This window comes from Triturus cristatus, chromosome 7 (assembly GCF_964204655.1).
Source record: "Triturus cristatus chromosome 7, aTriCri1.1, whole genome shotgun sequence".
NCBI classification, from domain to species: Eukaryota; Metazoa; Chordata; class Amphibia; order Caudata; family Salamandridae; genus Triturus; species Triturus cristatus.
In genome coordinates, this window is record NC_140590.1 from 1,209,780,115 (window position 1) to 1,209,796,775 (window position 16,661).

General features: G+C 46.0%; 1 protein-coding gene across 1 annotated transcript in view; it reads left to right on the forward strand.

Annotated features, from left to right (window-relative positions):
- The first annotated feature begins 233 nt into the window (after positions 1-233).
- Positions 234-16,661, forward strand: part of PFAS (phosphoribosylformylglycinamidine synthase) — a 257,939-nt gene continuing 241,511 nt past the window's right edge. Inside the window, exon 1 of the mRNA XM_085618581.1 lies at positions 234-463. The gene's annotated coding sequence lies outside the window, so the exon portion shown is untranslated. The remainder of the gene's footprint in view (positions 464-16,661) is intronic.

The window sequence follows — 16,661 nt, forward strand, 5'->3', positions numbered from 1 at the left end:
CATTCGGGTACAGTAGACATGTATTTATAATGGAACAAACAAGGCTTGGAGTACTTGAATTAGAAATCCCAGATTAGGTAAAAAAAAGAAACGCATTTAGAGTTCTAAAGAATATAAAGTTTTCAACACACACAAAAAAATTGCGTGACGTGCCAAAAATGTCATCTTGAACCTCACCCAAGATGGCTTCTCTCTGTTTCATACTTCGTGTGAACGCTGGAGGTCTAGTTCTTGCGCTTCGCTGTTGTCGTGACTCGGAAGCAGTTATGCTTTCGGTCCTCGAAGCCCCACGCTTCTTGAAACTTGTGGCTGGTAGTTGCATCTGCATTCTTGGATTTCGGAGTGCTCTGTGCAGCAAAACGGGCACAACCGCTGCAGCCTGGTAGGAGCCACCTGCATCCAGAGATAGTGCACAGAAAGGGTTCATCTCTGTGCAAACGATTTGGCTGTATCAAACTTTAAGGTAACTTTTAAGTGAAAGCATGAAATGGTCATTTTACTTCAATACTTGTTTGGGGTTTGTTTGTAAGATTGGACAAATGTGGGATTTTCTCTCTAAATTACAGAGTACGTGGATTAACGCACGGCGTCAAGCAAATTAATTTACTTTTGGTTTACGTTGTGTTGATGACTTGTATGAGTGCTATACTGGTAGTGTAAACGGTCTGGACTTGCAGGGGTTGACTGTGTCTTAACAGAGTGGGGACATGTCAGATGGTGTCTCGACATGGAAGGCTATGTCCCATCCTCGTGATTTCCCAACAAAGCATATCGGAAAATCTTCCCTTCACCGAGTCTCCTCAACGACATAGACTTTAAGTGTAATGCATACACCCTATTAATGTGCCTTTCTAAGTTATAAAGCGCCATCTAAAATAAGCTATAACACGATACAATATAGTACTATATAAACGATGAGGGCAATGCAATATACTGTGCTTACCATGTGTTTATAAGCAATTCTTTGCGTTTTCTAAAGTTTGCGCCTCCACGAATGGTTGTAAATCTCGTATTTATTGTATGCAAAAGGAGATTCAACTTTGAAAAATAATAACTGCGGACAGTCTAAAAGTACTCTCCTGTCTGCTGTAGTCTAAGGTCAGTGCCCCTTTAAAGTATCTATTATTTTTTTTTAAGTCCATAGTAGTTTAAGTTCGTGATCTTAATATGTGGTCTTAGTACTGTTATGTGTACATCATTGAGGGCTTTCCGGCAAGGTACTAGTTCCCCTGCTTTCCTGCAGCCAGTTTTGAAGCTACAAAGGTCTCATAATAGTTCAGACAAAGACCATAATCTGCAGCAGCGGAAGACCTGGCAGTGTGACTCTGGAAGGTCCTGGTTATTCTAACTCTGCACGTTTTGGATTACTGGTAAAAATGTAGCTGATTTAGAGGCAGCTTGAAGGCGGTGGTTCATCGAGATTTCCAACTCTCTTTCGTACTAAGTTTTGCAAGTGGGAAACGGAGAAGCTGGTGTGGCGAGTTGTCAGAGGTGGACGATTAGTCCAGCCATTTCTTTGCCATCTGCATTCTGGAAAATATTCGCTTATAAGCCTCTAGCAGCCATCCTGAGTTCGTAGTTCTGTGATTGCTGTAGATCTCGAGGCTGGCAATGCATCTGTAGTTGTTCATAGTGCGTTCACGTTGTTGAGCATCTTGTCAGGTGGGTTAGATCCCCCGGCACCTTTGAAATGATGTGGGATTCTTTTCATATTAAGTTGAAGCTCTTTGTCCATATTGGGGTGACCTAGTTTTCTCCTTATTGTGAACTTTTTTTTTGTTATCCCTGAGTGTGTGGAGTATTTTAATTGAGGATGCCCAACATGGTATTGCTGTTTACTGTGCGTCGGTTCATCACTCCTACATGTGACCTCTTGTCACATTTTTGTGCATTCAAAGACAGAGGTCAAATGTTAGGCTGTGCTTTCCAGGGGGCTTGGTGTTTATATTTATTTCTCTGATTTAAACGTGAGACAATTTATGTGACAATCATGCTGGCTAGTGGGTATCTGCTTGAGGGTGGCTGTACAGATTTTTTTTTCCTCGCACACAACAACATTTAAATATCTAACTGAACTGTGTTGATGATTAAATCAATACATTAGGTGATGACTTTTCCACACATTATCGTTTGTGTGCTGTATACTTTTATCAGTAAAACTGTGTGTGATTGCAAATGTAAAGGTCATTTCAATTGAAGATGTGTTGTCTGTAATGGCAGCACGCTACCATATCATGCATACTCCACGTTACCTTACTGTACTCTACCCCACGTCACTGCACTTACCTCTGAACCACTCCACACTATGCAACTTCACTCTTCTCTGCACCACTCCACTCTATGCCAATGCACTCTACCCCACACTACTCTATTAAGCACTCTGTGCCACTGCACTTCAATGCACTCTACACCAATTTATTTAATATCAATGTACTCTACGCCAATCTACTCTGCACCCACTCACTCTATACCACTGCACTCTAAATCACTGCCCTCTACGCAATTTTGTTCTTCACCACTTTACTGTACACCACTGCTCTCTTTGACATTATACTCTGCGCCACTGCACTCTCTGCCACTCTACTATACCCCACTCTACTATACCCCACTGCACTTTACAACAGTGTACTCTGTAACACTGCACTCACTGCCACTGAATTGTACACCAATCCACTCTAATCTACTCTGCACTCTACAGCGCTGTACTCAATACCAATCAATCAATCAGGGAATTGTACGTGCGCTACTCACCCGTGAGGGTCTCAAGGCGCTGAGGGGGGGTCCGCAGATCTGTTTAGCTGAAGAGCCAGGTGTTCAGGGTCTTCCTGAAGGTGTTCAGCGAGGGGGCGCGTCTGATATCTGACGGTAGCTCGTTCCAGGTCTTGGCTGCAATGTGAGAGAAGGATCTTCCGCCTGCTCTGGCTCTGTGGATGCGCGGGTTTTGGCCAGTGCGAGGTTGGAAGATCGGAGGTTTCTTTTGGGTACGTGGAAGTTGATTCTGTCGTTGAGGTATTTGGGTCCGTTGTTGTGTAGGCATTTGTAGGCGTGAGTGAGGATTTTGAAAGTGACTCTTTTCTCCACGGGGAGCCAGTGGAGACTTCCTAGGTGTTGGTGTCGATGGATGTCGAGGACGAGTCGGGCGGTGGTGTTGTGTATTGTCTGGAGTTTGCGGAGTAGGGACTTGTTGATGCCGGCGTAGAGTGCATTTCCATAGTCCAGTCTGCTGGTGATGAGTGCGTGGGTGACTGTCTTCCTTGACTCAGAGGTGTCCACATGAAGGTTTTGCGGAGGGTGTTGAAGCAGCTGGAGGTGATGGAGTTGACCTGTTGGCTCATGGTGAGTCGAGTACGATGCAGAGGTTCTTGGCGTGGTCTGAGGGGGTAGGTGGGCTTCCGAGGGCGGTCAGCCACCAGGTGCTGTCCCATGCAGAAGGGATGGTACCGAGGACAATGACTTCTGTCTTCTTGGCGTTAAGCTTCAGGCAGCTGTTGGTCATCCAGACTGCGACGTCTTGCATTCCTTTCTGGAAGTTGAGTTTGGCAGTGGTGGGGTCTTTGGTGAGGGAGAGGATGAGCTGGGTGTCGTCGGCATAGGATACGATGTTGAGGCCATGTTGTCGGACGATGGCTGTGAGGGGGGCCATGTAGATGTTGAAGATGGTGGGGCTCAGTGATGAACCCTGTGTGACTCTGCAGGTGATTTTCATGGGGTCAGAGAGAAAGGGTGGGAGTTTGATCCTTTGGCTTCTTCCGGTGAGGAATGATCGGATCTAGTCCAGAGCTGTTCCTTGTATGCCTGCGTCATGTAGTCTGGCGACTAGTGTGGGGTGGGAGACGGTGTCAAAGGCCGCTGAGAGGGCGAGTAGGATGAGGGCGGCGGAGTGGCCTTGGTCCAGGAGGGTGCGGATGTCATCTGTAGCGGCGAGTAGGGCGGTCTCTGTGCTATGGTTGCTTCGGAATCTGGATTGGGACGGGTTGAGGACGGCGTTCTCTTCATGAATCGTGTAAGTTTCCTGTTGACTGTTTTCTCTGCAACTTTGGCTGCGAAGGGAAGGAGCGAGATGGGACGATAATTCATGAGGTTGGTAGGGTCAGCTGTGGGCTTCTTGAGCAGGGGTCTGACTTCGGCACGCTTCCAGTCGTCTGGGAAGGTGCCTGTTTTGAAGGTGGTGTTGATGGTGCGTTGTAGTTCAGGTTTCGATGGCGGCTGCGGCTCTGTGGTAGATGTGAGGGATGTGAGGGGGGGCAGGGGTCGGTGGGGCCCCGAGTGGATGCTTTTCATGGTCTAGGCGGTGTCTTTGGCCGTGATCGGTTTCCAGTTGGAGATGGTGGGCTGGCTGGCGTTCCTGAGGGGCGGGGGGCCATCTGTGGCGCCTGGTGGATGGTCGATGAAGTTGTCGTAGAGGTGTTTGATCTTGAGGTGGAAATAGTTTCCAAGCTTGTCGCAGAAGTCTTGGTACTTGAGGTGGAAATAGTTTCCAAGCTTGTCGCAGAAGTCTTGGTATGGGGTCATGTCTGGCTTCGCTGCGTGGGTTGGTGAATTCATGAATGACACTGAAAAGTTCCTTGGAGTTGACCAGGATTTTGTTGTGGATGAAGTTCCTCTTGGTGGCTCTGATCTGGTTGTGGTAGTCCATCATGGCGTCCTTGTAGGTGGTGTAGTTTTCGGTTGTCTTGGTGTTTCTCCAGGCGTCTGCAGGTACGTCTGGCTCTTGGAGAGCGGTGGTGAACCAGGCGGCTTTCTTGGGGCATTGTCTGTCGGGGTTGCGTAGTGGGGTGAGCTTGTCTGCGCAGTTGGATATCCAGGTGTGGAGTTCTCTGGCTGCGTCGTTTGCGTCGGGTGCCCAGGTGCGGTTGTCTCGGGTGAGGGTGGAGTTAAGTTGCTCGTCAGTAACCTTGCTCCATTTCCTTTGTGGGCGGCGTGGGGCTGGTTTGGCTGCCTTGGGTCTGTTGATAACGAAGTGTATGCAGTGGTGGTCTGTCCATAGGGGCTACGTTGTGTGGCTGAATTGGACGCTGTTTCCTGCCTCGAAGATGGGGTCAAGGGTGGGTCCTGCGCTGTGGGTCTGTGTGTTGACGAGTTGTTTAAGTCCGATGCTTGCAAGGTTGTCACGAAGGATAGTGGAGTTGGGGCCGCTGGGGTTGTCGAGGTGGAAGTTCAGGTCTCCAATGAGTATGTAGTTTGTTGAGGCGATGGTGTGGGGTGCGATGAAGTCGGTGGTGGTGAATGGTGCTCGGAGGCCAGGGGGTCTGTAGACGAGGGTTCCTCGGAGTGTGGCTTTTGGGTTTATCTGGATCTGGAAGCGCAGGTGTTGGGCGGAGGGGAATGTTTTGCTGGAGGTGGTGAGGCATAGGGTGCTCTTGTGGGTGATGGAGAGGCCCCCTCCTGGGTGGTTGGGCGGTCTTTCCTCTGGATCTTGTATCCGTCTGGGATGGCGGTGCTGATGTAGGGGCGGAGGATCTGTTGGTCCAGGTCTCTGTGAAGAAGGCGATGTCGGGCGAGAGAGAGTCGAGTAGGTTCCAGATTTCCATGGTGTGTTTGTGTACGAAGCGTACGTTGAGGAGGATGCATTTTAGGGTGTCGCCGGGACTGGCGTCAGCGGTGTTGGAGGCCGGGGTGGCGGTGAGGGTCTGGCAGCAGTGGAGACAGGAGAACTGGCTGTGGGTCGTGATTGGCGAGGCCTGTTGGCATTCTCTAAGTCTTCCAGGGTTGAGTGCGAGGAGGGTGGTGGTGTCGTAGCGATGGGTAGTGGGAGGTCCAGGGCTCCTGGCGTTGGCCGCGGTCGTGTCGTGGATAGGCGCAGATGGGCTTACCTTTGGCGAGTCTTTGGCGCGCCGGCGGTGCACCCGATGCGCACATCCGAGCAGCAGCCGCCATTAAGTAGGGGAGGTGGGAGGGAGGAGAGGCTGGGTGGCGGGAGGGGGGGAATTCCGGGGGGGAGGGGCAGCAGAGGCCAAAGGCAAAAGGAACAGGCAGGCACGAGAAAATAAAAACAGTGGTGGAATTAGAGCAAGACACAGATGAGCACAATAGCAGTGGCACAACAGGGAAAACATTAAGAAAAAAAACGGCTGAAAATGGTTATAGTTGTTGCAGACAGTCTGGTCCCAGTTGGAGCGGGCAGCAGCCTTCTCGAACCTCCCAAGGAGGAGGTCGGGTTCTGGAGGCAAGAGACGGCACAGCGGAGCTGTGGGGAGAGAGTGGACCTAGACCGAGGGACGGAGGTCTTACCACTGCACTCTGCGCCACTTCACTCTACTCTGAGAAAACAATGCACTCTTTGCCAATCTATTCTGCATCACTGTGCTGTACGCCATTATATTCTACTCCACTGTACACCATTGCACTCTACGTCACTTTACTCTGCACCACTGTACACCACTGCATTCTACACTAATGTACTCAGTGCCGTTCTGCTCTACACCACTGCACTGTACGATTTTCTACTGTCTACCACTCTACGCCACTGCAATCTACGCCACTCTAATCTACGTCACTCTGACTCTGCGCCACTTCACTCTGTCTCTCTACTCTGCACCACTCTACTCTGCCAGTGCACTCCATCCCACTACATTATGCACCATTGCACTGTTCGCCACCGTACTGTACACCACTCCACAACACTGTATTCTATGCCAATGCGCTCTTTGCCAATACTCTATGCCACTCCACTCTATCCTACACCACTTCATTCTACTCTGAAACAATCTACTCTGTGCCACTGCACTCTATGCCACTGCAGTCAACGCTGCACCACAATGTTCTACTCTGTACCACTTCACTCTACTCTTAAACAATCTACTCTACACCACTGCACTTTATGCCAATCTACTCGTCTCTGTGCCATTGCAATCAATGCTGCGCCACTCTGCGCAATTACTCTATGCCGCTGCACTCTGCCCTGCACCACTATACTCTGCACCACTTCACTGCACTCTACACCTCTGCATTCTACCCTGCACCATTCCACTCCGTCATTCCACTCTACTCTGCTCCACTCTACACCACTCCATTCTGCGTCATTGCACTCTATTCCACTGCAGTCTAATTTGCCCGCTCTACTCTAAGCCAATCCACTCTACACCACTCAACTCAAAACCAATGCACTCTACGCCAATCTGCTCTGCTACTCTGTACTTTATGCCACTTCACTAGGCCACTGTACTCCTCGCCACTCTTATGCTCTACTCCATTAAACTCTGCTCCACTGACACTATACTCCACTCTGTGCCACTCCACAGCAGTCTACTCCACTCTGTGCCATCTTACGACACTACTCCACTCTACGACGCTCTGCACATCTCCCTCTATACCCCTCCTTGCCTCTTTACTCCACTCTGTTCTATGACACACTGCTCCACTCCGGTCTGTCACTCCACTCTGACAGTCTACTCCGCTGTACGTCACTCTATTCTATAGCACTCTGCTCCTCTCTAAGCAACACCCTCTATGCAACTCCATGACACTTGGTGCCACTCCATGACACTCTGTGCCACGCCACTATACGACACTATACGACACTCTACTCAACTCTGACACTGTGCGACACTCAACTCTATACCCTTCCACTCTATGACACTCTACTCCCTCCAAGACACTCCACAACATGGTACACTACTCATGGCATTCCACTCCTCTCCTCTCCACGCCACTCAACTCCACTGTACACCACTCCATAACACTCCACTCTACTCCACGTTACAACACTCCACCCCTCTCTTCATTACCCAACTTACTTAGCCATGCTGAACAGCAGCCACCCTGGAGTGAAACATGGCTAAACCATATTGGAAAGCCAATCGCTCTTGCATAGCCGAGACCTATTGGCTTTGCCAATGCTTGTTATTTTAGCAACCCAGGAGAGTGCAAATATTTTATTGCTATCTCCCTCATGTGCTGCTCCCCCCCGCTCAACGTATTCTTTTCTTTTTTCTATTTAAATCCCCTACCTCTCACTTCTGTTGCTCCCCATAAACCATGCTGCTTCTGTTCCCCTGCCCCTCCCCTTTCCACTCTTCGCTTTATTTAATTTATTTATATTGTAAATTTTCCTTGTAGACATGGCAATATCAACACCACCCCCGCCTGCTCCCCATTGCTTGTGCCTCTCACTGTTTTTTTAAACCACCAACCCTCTTGTTTCTGTTCCCAGCTTTATTTAATTTATTTTACTGTTGCTCATTTTTCGCACACATGCCAATATCAGATACTTTTATGGTATAGCACCTGACATTTGTTACCTGGCTACTCAGTTTTAAATAAGCTCTTTCGCCTATGTTTATTTATAAATTAATTTACTGTTCCAAGTAGCGTCTGCCATCTTTGAATTGTTAATCAAACAAGAATTTGCGATGCAATAGGTCTTGCATTTGCGAGACTTCTAAGCTTAGTGGCATTGTAAATGACAACATCTTTTATTTATCTGTTTTAATAATTAACATAAATAAAATGCATTGTCATTTACAATGTCAATAGCTCAAACTCTTGTAAATGCGAGACCTATTTCACTTCAAAGAAGCGTCCGCCATTGTCCTGGGCTGCTTGGAAAGTGGAAGCACGCATGGCGCGATGAATGTTGTAGGAAAGCATGTCGTGCCTGCCGTAGGAGAAACTCATTAAATAAAATAGTGCCTACAGACAAAATAAGACATACAGTGTAACAACAGAAGTAAAAGGGCCAGCCCTCTTGGGAGGTTACAAATGAAGACAATGCGGTACTAAGTAGGGACTAACAAGCCTATTACCGAATCAGAAGCCAGCATTTACAAAGGACAATGACACAATCCAATTAAAAAGAAGGGTGGAGAGAGGGCAGGCTTCAAGTCCATACTGTAATACAGCATGACTCTCAGAGCAGCGCATGCACTGCCCAGGCTCAACCTAAAAATAACACGGTGGCTGTTTCACGGTGTATGTTCTGATGACACATGCACACAAACGTCACCATGCTTGCCCCAGTTTTTTTTGTTTTTTTTGCTGATGTCATGCAACCTCGGCAAAAGGATTGGCAAAGCCAGTGCCAGAACTGCCACTGCTTGAGATAAGGAGGGATGTAGGATAAGTTGTCTTGATGAACATAATCACCATTTCACATTTATTGATCAGTGGTGGCTTATTTCCCTTAGCTCATTTTGAAATTAGCATCATTTTAGCAGTAGGCATTATGTATGAGTCCAAGGAATAAAAAACAATCCAATTTAGTGGAAAAGACCTGCTAATCTTCAACTCAAAAACATCTAACTGGACGGGCCAATTCACAAAAGCATTTGAGTTTTTTAAAGCAGTTCTCCTGGAGTACAACTTCACGTACTCATAAATGCCCTTGTGAGTTGGCCTTATAGTTTGGAAAGTAGGAGTGTATGAAAAATGGGTTTCATGTATGCCAAAAGGACGCCCCAAAACTGAAGAAAATAATTTAGTGCCATCAAAAATATTAAGGCGCCAAATCACAATGGCATTTGAGTACTTGAAGTAGTACTACTTAACGTTCCTATACATGTTTGTCTGAATTGTCCCTACAAACTCTACATCCTCCAAACTAGGCTAGACTTTCCCTTTTATGAAACTAAGGATCAGGCGATTGTACATTTAAAACTGGCCTCCACCGGAACAGTCAGCTGACAGCCGCTGTCCCTGACCGCGTAGCCTTGAGGGACTGCTAGATAATATAATGAATGGTGTGTGTCCGTGGAGGGATTTCAGCTATATCTACTCCAAGAGCTTGTGGCTTTGCTGTATTTGTTTTACGGTCCAATAATGTGTGTCTGTGTTGGCTAAGGAGGGGCTACAAGTATCTATCTGGGGGTTGTCTTGAACCCGTCTTGGAGCGTTTCGGGTACTGCCCAATGTCTCAATCATGTGTGTCGGCCTTCGTCGTCCCAGAGAGGCTGATTGGGTCTGCCCGCGTGTATCGATTCGTTTACTGATTAACGGATGCAGAGGAGTTTAACCTCTGTTCTAAGCGGCGTATTTTACCACAAACACTTTATAAATAAACATAAAACTTGTTTGTGTCATACTGCCGGTCTGTTCACGGTGGCTTTTTCAGGGTAAAGCGGGGAGCCGTAGGGAGTCTGTAAATTGTGTCTCGCGCTGGCCTGCAAGCCAGTCAGCAGTTGCCAATTACAACGCCGAGTTTTTCGGTTGCTCACTAATAAAAGTCACATGCTGGGCAAGGGATTTTGATGGATGGTTAAATTCGAGTTGCTGCCTTGCTAATTGAAAAAAATCAAGCCATTTCTTCACGCTTTGAGATCCTAGAAGGGTGAGGAGAGGGTATTTGTTTTGTTCAATTCGTGTAAATTCTGTTTTCTTCACATGTCAATTCTGCCTCCTTAAAAAAAATATTTTGGAATCTTGACTTTTAGGCAACTCTAAAGAGTGTTTTACGTGATTTATATTTTTTACATGCTCTTTACGTCTGTATCTCAAATAGGAAAAATACGGCTTTTGCTAATTTTTCCATTTGTTTGACCTTCCTTGTCATAAGAATTCCGGCTACGCTGATAAAATCCTGGCACGATTGCTACATAGGTGGGAATCGTTTGCGCAGGTAATTCTGCATGAGAGGTGTGCAGTGCCTTTATTGTTGGATTCCTTAAATTGGGGCACAAGTTGTAAAATGTGGGGATTAATTAGCATATGCAGAGCACATAGACGTCACGAAAACTGACGTCACGGGGCGTGGTATCGCAGCCTTTTCATGTTTATGTCGTGGTAATAGTATTGTCCAGTCGGTCTACTGTTCTCTGTTTCACTTAAGGAAGATGGATGGAAATGTTTGTTTATCTCATATTGTTTTCCCAGATGTCTTGGATTTGTGTAAAAGTGTTTATCTCAACCCTTTTTCGTTTGTTTAGCACCAGAACATCAATTTTTGGGCAACAGAGGTTCGTTTTCACCTCAGACATGAATACAGCTATCCAAGGGTACACAGTATGAACTTCTCAGTACATACATTTAAGAGCTGCAAATGTCGACACTTATGCACGGCTGAAGATGAAGAGGGTGCACTGTTTGAGGCAAAAGTCGAAGTGCATTAAAAACAAGCATTGGCAAAGTCAATAGGTCTCGCCTATGCAAGAGCTATTGGCTTTGCCAATGCGATTTAGCCATGTTGTACATCAGCATAGTTGCTGTTCAGCATGGCTAAAAGTTAATGGCATAAAAGAGTGGCGTGGCGTTCAGTGTCGTGGAGTGTCAAGTGGCGTGGAGTGTAATGAAGGGAGTAGAGTAGAGTGGAGTTGCATAGGGTAGAGTAATGTGGAGTGGTGTAGAGGCAGCTGAGTAGAATGTTGTGGAGTGGCATAAAGTGGATTGGTGTAGCAGAGTGGAATGGCAAACAGTGGAGCAGAGTATAGTAGAGTGGTGCGGCATAGAGTGTTGTGGAGTGGCATAGAGTGGAGCAGTGTATCGTAGAATAGAGTGGAGTAAAGTGCCACGGAGCGTTATAGAGGGAAATGCATAGAGCATCGCAGAGTGTTTAGAGTGACACAGAGTTTAGTAGCGTGTTCTGGAGTGGCATAGAGTGGAGTATCGTTGAATGTCGTAGAGTGAATTAAAGTGGTCTAGAGTGAAGTGACATAGACTATAGTCATGCAGAGTAGATTGGCGTAGAGTGCTTTGGCATATAGTGCACTGGTTTGGAGTAGAGTGATGTAGAGTGGCGCAGAGTGGAATAGCACAGCGTAGATTGCAGTGACGTAGAGTGGTGCATGGTAGAATACAGTGGTGTAGAGTGCCATGGAGTAGAGTGGCATATTGCATAGTGGTGCAGAGTAGAGTGCATTGGCATATAGTAGACTGGCATAGAGTGGAGTGATGTAGAGTGGTGTGATGTTGAGTGGCATAGAGTGTAGTGCACTGGTGTAGTTGCAGTAAAGTGGCTTTGAGTTGAGCAGAGTGGCGTAAAGTTCAGTGGCAGAGAGTGCAGTGTTGCAGAGTAGAGTGTCTTAGAGTGCAATTGTGTAGTGTAGAGTGGCATAGAGAGCAGTGGCATAGAGTAGAATAGAGTGGGCTAGAGTGAAGTTGCATAGATTGCATAGGTTTTGAGTAATGTTGCATAGAGTGCACCAGAGTAGAGTGGCACAGAGCGGAGTAGAGTGCAGTGGCATAGAGTTGAGTGAAATGCAGTGAAGTGATGCAGGGTAGAGTGTAATGGTGCATTGTAGAGTGCAGTGGTGTAGAGTAGTGTAGGGTTTAGTGCTATAGTGCTGTGGTGCAAAGTACAGTAGAGTGGCGTAGAATGGATTGACGTACAGTGCAATGATGTGGAGTAGAGTGACATAGAGTGCAGTAGTGTAGAGTGCTGATGGGTAAAGTGGAGTAGTGCAGGGTAGAGTACAGTACAGTGGTGTAGTAGCGCAGAGTAGAGTGGCCTAGTTTGCAGTGTAGAGTGGATTGGTGCAAAGCACAATTGAGTGGCGTGTAGTGTTGCAAAGTAGAGTGCAGTGGCGTAGGTTAGAGTGGCGTAAAGTGCATTAGTGTAGGGTAGATTGTTTCAGAGTGAAGTGACGTGGAGTGGTGCAGGGTAGATTGTAGTGCATAGAGTGCAGTGATGTAGATTGGCGTTGAGTTCAGTGTCGTGCAGTGGTGTGTAGTAGATTGGCATATGGTGCAGAGGCGCAGAGTAGTGTAGAGTAGCATAGAGAGCAGTGGCATGGAGTACATTGGTGCAGAGTAGAATAGAATGGTGTAAAGTGCAGTGGTTTTGAGTAAAGCAGTGCAGAGTTTATTGGCGTAGAATGTAGTGGTGTAGGGTGCAGTAGTTAGAGTAGAGTGCAGTGGCATAGTGTAGAGTTCCTTAGAACAAAGAGGTGCGGCTCAGATTGCAGTGGCATAGGTGGGTGTAGAGTGCAGTGGCGTAGAGTAGCTTTTTTCAAACTAGAGTGAAATGGTATTGAGTGGAGCGATGCAGAATAATTCAGTAGCGTAGAGTGCAGTGGTGCAAAGTACAGTAGCGTGGCGTAGAATGGATTGGTGTACAGTACAATGGCGTAGAGTGGCATAGAGGGCAGTGGCGTAAGAGTGTGGTGGTGCAAAGGACAATAGAGTGGCATATAATGTTGCAAAGTAGAGTGCAGTGGCATAGGGTAGAGTGCCATAAAGTGCGGTAGTTTAGGGTAGATTATTTCAGAGTGAAGTGCCATAGAGTGCAGTGATGTAGAGTTCAGCGGCAGAGAGTACAGTGTAGTGATGTAAAGTAGATTGGCATAGAGTTCAGTGGCACAGAGTAGTGTAGAGTAGCATAGAAAGCAATGGCGTAGAGTACAGTGGTACAGAGTAGACTAGATTGGCATAGATAGAGTACAGTGGTTTTGAGTAGTGCAGACTGCATTGGCGTGGAGTGGAGTGGTGTAGGGTGTAGTGGTTAGAGTAGAGTACCTTGGCGTAGTGTAGAGTGTCGTAGAATAAAGTAGTGCAGCGTAGATTGCAGTAGCATAGGGTGGTATAGAGTAGATTGTTTCAGACTAGAGTGAAGTAGCGTTGAGTGGAGTGGTGCTGGGTAGAGTGCAGTGGCGTAGGGTAGGTTAACAAAGTGCAGTGGTGCAGAGTAGATTAGAGTGGCATAGTCGACTGGCATAGAGTGAACTAGTGGTAAGTCGAGTGGTACAGAATAGAGTGGATCGGCGTATAGTGTATTGGCATGGAGTGCAGGGTTGGAGAGAGGAGTGGCGTAGAGTAGAGTGGACTGGACTGGTGTAGAGTGCATTAACGAAGAGTGCAGTGATGCAAAGTGGCATGGAGTGCCTTGGCATTAGAGTGTTGTGGATTGGCATAGAGCAGAGTGACGTACAGTGCAGTGGAGTGGCATAAAGTGGAGTGTGCGTGGTGTAATAGCGCACTGCCATTTAAAGACAACACATCTTCAAATAAAATTACCATTACATTTGCACAGACATAGTTTTACTGATGGAGGCATGCAGCATATAAATCAGTTTATGTGGAAATGTCATCACCTAGTGTATTGATTTGTTTTGATTGTATTAAAATATTTGTTTCCACCACACTTCAGAATTGCCAAAGAATGTGTTTCATCTGTGCTTTCCTAATTCTGATATATTCTTAAATATCTACACAGTTCATATATATACATTTTGAATTTTGTTGTGTGCTAGAAAAAACATAACATCCTACAGCCTTCGCACACCCCCAGAAGTCAGCAGGATTGTCACATAAATCCTCTCGCTTTGAAGTCAGAGAAAGAAAGGTATCGAAGACGGAGCCTGACATTTGACCTCTGTCTTTGAATAAACAGCACATATGACAAGATAAGAGCAAGATTTAAAGGTCTGTTTACAGATCCCATCCACTGGTGGAAGGATACCGTAAGCAGGGTATGTATGATCTACGAGAGGGACAAACTCCAGCCGGACAGCGTAAAACAAAGCCAGCAAAAAGAAACCAAGCAAATGTGAGTTACAAACCACAAAGCCTGTCTGGTAGGCCTTGATCTAAAAAGGGCCTTATAACACAGCCAGCACTAGCCAAGTCATAGTGCCTTTTTAGGTCTCGCCTGACCCAGCGCATGCGCTGGTCTGGCGAGACATTTTGTGAGGGCTCCAAAAAAGGCTTCCAGGCCAGCCTAGAGCTACAGTGCAAGTGCGTGGGCACGCGCGCCGCCCTTGACCGAGCTTACTTTCACTTTCGCGGCCGCACGGCCTCTTTGATGTTTGATCGCGATCACTTTCGCGGGCGCACGGCCGCTTGGCATAGCCAATAGGTCTCGCTTTTGGGACCTTATAAGTATTTAGTTATGCAACTGTTGCATGGCTAAACACTTATAAGGTCCCAAAGGCGAGACCTATTGGCTATGCCAATGCTTGTTTATTGCTGACAGGAGGAAGGGAGGGATGAAAGGCAACGTTCAGGTCTCTGTTTGCTGTGTTTGAGTTTGTCTTTTTGCGGGTATTTCTCTCTCCATATGTGTACTATGTGCAGAATGGCTCTTATTCTGCAAGCATTCCCCCGTTTCCTTTTTTCTTGGAGCATTTTACGTTGTCCATCTGCGCACCTCCCATTTGCATTCAGTAAGGCTAGTTAGTTTATTCACAAGTTTTCCTTAAAAAAAAAAACAAAAGGAAATTAGAGAGTTTGATTTCGCAAAGACGATTATTTTCGTTTGCCTAGCACATATTTGGGTGCAAGTTCAATCTTGAAAAATGTTCATTACTCTATAAAATGATAGGAAAGATATTAGCTTGCAAAAATGTTTGGTATTAAAAACACTATGCTTTTCCTCTGGCACACATCGTATATACCAGTGTTGGCTTGGAGAGATATCTTTCCTGCTGGGCCACTTGCAGGGTGCGTATATTATGAGTCGACCTTGGAATATTTCTCATGCATTTTGACCTCTCACCCGGGAACAGATCTCAAATATATTTTTAAAGTAGTGGCAATTGGTTAAAATATCAACACTGGCAGTAATTTGGGCTGGGCCCGTACTGCTATTGGTGAAGGCCTTGAAAAACCTACTCTCCCACTTGCAATGGCGAGTCAGATTTTATCAGGTCGAGCTATTTTTAGCGCCTACTGGTCCGTTTTGGCGAGTGAACGAAATCTGGAAAGGAACAGGTCTTCTGTTCATTCCGAAAGTGAATGAGAAATAAAGAAGCCTTTGAATCTTGTTTTGATCTTAAGACACATTTGCTGTTTGTTCAAGGAAAGAGGTCAATCGTCAGTTTGTCTTTTTACTAATTGCTGCTTGGAAAATGGAGCTTATTTTTCTTTCTCTAACTACAGTTAGAGGTTTTTGTCAAGTGAGCTGTAGGTCTAACAATCCTTGTGAAACAAAAGGCTGTAAGATGTTCGTTATTTTTTTTTCTAACAAAACATTTAAATAGCTTGTATATGAAAAATACAAATATTTCAAAATATACCAGGAATTCCGCAATTGTTTTAATTTTTTTATTGAGAAGTGGGATTCGAACAAAGATTCCGATAGGAGTAAAACAAATGAGAATACTTTACTTGGTGATGGTCAAATAGCAAATATTTACAGAATCTCTATATCCTAACATTGCTTGTACACTACATAGTTTTATCAGTAAAAACGCATGTCATTGGGAAATTTGTGTCCAGTTCAATGTCAGTGTGCTACCACTTAATGAATTAGTTATGTATTAATTAAAAGTGATGGGTTTTAAACATGCCTGCCCTGCCGCCGCCTTGATGACGAGGCAAGTTGGGGCTCATGTGTTTCCTATATGTGGCTAGATTTGTATTATATATGTAACAAAAGTTTAGTCTATTAAATAAAACAATTTGTTTTGTACAGCAGACCTGCTGAACTTGCATAATTGAAGGTGCTCTCATATGTGAAAATGAAGAAAATGGCAGCTCATTGAATTAAATATTTGCCCAGGATCACATCATTTGAAACCAGTTTATGGGTCAAGAGCATTACAATTAGGTTGAATAGATTATGTAAGTCACTGGACCTGCAGGTCTAGTAACATTTTAATGATTTTTCGAAGCCTGTTGTGGTTATGGGAAGCTCTAGTACAGATTGGGATCATGATGGGTCTGTGTACTTGTAGTGACTGCAGGGATGTGGAATTCCTATAGCCCTTCGCCCACATATTTTTGGGGTCAAGGACAACAAGTTTTCATGTGTATTTTGTCCTTGGGACAAGTAGGCCCAACCCCCTGCAGCACAA